The following is a 2,727-nucleotide window of genomic DNA, read 5'->3' as shown; positions in this document are numbered from 1 at the left end:
CCCTCATGACATCCCACCCTCCTGTCTGTGACAGAAATCTACTGCAGAAATAAAATTTCCAGTTTGGCCATCTTTTACTTCCTTAAAGTCCTGTCTAGATCTCTTTTCTCTAGTACGTTCGATGATTTTGTAAGCCTGTGTTTATTTTCTTAAATTTCTTTATACCTTAAATTGGTAGGGTAAATACAGATTCCAGTATTTGAATTTTGCATCAGCTTCCAGAAAGCATTGTAGATAATGGATGACAAAAATGGGCACGCAGGATGGGAAATCAGAGATGGCTGAGTTTGACGGAAGTCAGGATCGCGTTATCAGTACAAAATACTCAGTTCCCATAGCCCAGCTGTATAACAGTTAACAGAATGAAGTAACCTTTCAAAAAAAGGCTTTCACACAACGAAAGCCAAATGACAAACTCTTAAGCATGGCCTGTATAGCTTATAATCTCCTTCATGATCTGCCCCCGTCACTTTTCTGATCCCATCTTTTACCATTCTCCATATTACCTAGTATATTTCTTTTTTAAAAAATGTTTAAACATTTATTTGATGAGTATGAATTTCCTTGCAGAAAACAGAATTTCTGCCAATTACACAGTATTCTAATATGACAAAAGATGTATTTGTACACATAAACCTTGTTCAACAAAGACGTTCTCTTCCGTAGGTCCAAACTCAAGAACAGGCCTAAACTGGCCTTTATTATGTTCATTTACTATGAGTAGATTTCCCATTTTACAAGCAAACCTCTATTTATGGGAAGAGCTTCAGGGTTTCAGAAAGTCTTTAGCATATATTTCCCGATCCCAGGGGCACAGATTTCTCCTGTTGTCCATCAAATGACACCCACTTGCAACTGCAGGGCATTCTTCTACTCCAGAGTTAAATACATAACAAATAGATGAGGAACTTACATAACAAACAGAGCTAAATACATATAAAGACATAATGCATACAGAATAATCCCCTGGTAACCAGATATGCCCTCCAACCTTATCAAACCGTAATTTGCTTACTGTTCCTCAAATAAAATATCCTAATCCCTATCTCTTTACCACTACCTTCCTCCCCCAGCCTTTTTTTTCCCTCCCAGTTTCCTTCACCTGGAATTCTATATAAACTTCTATCCAAATACTACCATTTCAAGCATCAGGCAAAGTCCGATCTCACCACTAAAGGACAAAGTCTTCCCTGACTGTCCTATCCTATGGTAATCTGACCCTCTTTAATCTTTTTTTTTTTTTTAAGGACCCCTGGTTTCTTTTATTCTGAATTGCTTAACACATCCTCAACAAACAAATGCAAAATGTAACAACAACACAACTAAAAAACCCAGATCAAACATGAGATAAGAGGAAAAATGCAGTATCTATGGGTAACACGCAAGTAGGAGACAGAGAATGCCCCAATTACAACGTTATCTACAACCAGGTAAGGAAACACTAATCTTTGAATGGACTCTGGAGTCCACACCTGATTGGTGAGTCAGGAAGATTGTGATTTAGATTTAGGTGCTAATGTTATTCCATTGCTACTTCATGACTTCCTTACAATCTAGGTCATTCTCTGACATTATATCTTTGAATACTGTGACCCTTTTTAATCTTTAAAGAGCATGTGGCTGTAATATTTTTTCTGCCTAATACTGTTAATTAATTAGCTTTTCACAAGTTTTTTACTTATCTTGCAATTAGATTGTGAGCTCCTTTTTTTATTAAATATAATTTATTGTCAAATTGGTTTCCATACAACACCTAGCGCTCATCCCAAGATTGTAAGCTCCTTAAATGCAGATTCCTATATTTTGTTTTCCTTATTTTCCTCATGCATCTAAGTAGTAGATACTCTACATGTCCCAGTTTTGAAAAGTAACATGGTCAATCCAAACATGACCCAACACGTTCATTTAGTGTTCTTTAATGGATTTTGCTAGAACCGCGTTCATACACTTTTTTGTATAAACATAGATTTTCTGCCAGCCCAATACATTTTTTTGAGGTTTTTATGTAGCAGAATTCATCAGCTTACTCTGTGTCCCAGCCACAAGACTGCAGTTGTTCATCCTGTGGGAACTCAACTTCAATGTCATAAACAAAATTTGGATCATCCTTCTTCTAGTTTTTCTCAGAAAGCTCATATATGATGCTCTTTCTTTCTTGGTTTGTTTTCACATGTTTAGTTATTTTTGAGAGAGAGAGACAGAACACGAGCAGGGGAGGGGCAGAGAGAGAGGGAGACAGAGAATCTGAAGCAGGCTCCTCCAGGCTCTGGGCTGTCAGCACAGATGTGGGGCTCAAACTCATGAACCACGAGATAATGACCTGAGCCGAAGTCGGATATTTAACCAACTGAGCCACCCAGGTGCCCCATGATTCTCTTTCTTTGGCAAGTCTCTTGCCATCTACTTTGTTCAAGTCTTCCTCAGGATCAAGGGTTGTTTCCCATTGAATTTGTTCCACTTTTTTTTTTTTGCCAGACTTTGCCCCCACAAGTGACCTTGAAAAAAACGGAGTAACTTCTCTAGCTGCCCCAGGGACACTTGTTCCAGGTAACCCTTGTGTCATGGATTATTCTGTAATTGTTCAGCAGTTCTGTTGCAATCTGAACACTTTGAAAAGTTTCAGACTAGCATGACACGTTGGCAACGTTCCCCCTTTATCTCATTCTCATAGAGGAGGATAATAGCTGGAGTCTGGAACCTAATTCCACATCTCTTGACACTGCACAT

The 2,727-nt window shown here is 38.4% G+C and overlaps 1 pseudogene; it reads right to left on the bottom strand.

Moving 5' to 3' along the window:
• Positions 1–325: 325 nt before the first annotated feature.
• LOC121018865 (centrosomal protein of 19 kDa-like) lies at positions 326–2,727 on the bottom strand (annotated as a pseudogene).

The sequence above is a fragment of the Herpailurus yagouaroundi genome, unplaced genomic scaffold (assembly GCF_014898765.1).
Source record: "Herpailurus yagouaroundi ecotype Mexico unplaced genomic scaffold, PumYag 220, whole genome shotgun sequence".
Taxonomy (NCBI): Eukaryota; Metazoa; Chordata; class Mammalia; order Carnivora; family Felidae; genus Herpailurus; species Herpailurus yagouaroundi.
Note: the sequence above shows the minus strand (reverse complement) of the source record. Positions and strands in the feature narration are given on the sequence as shown.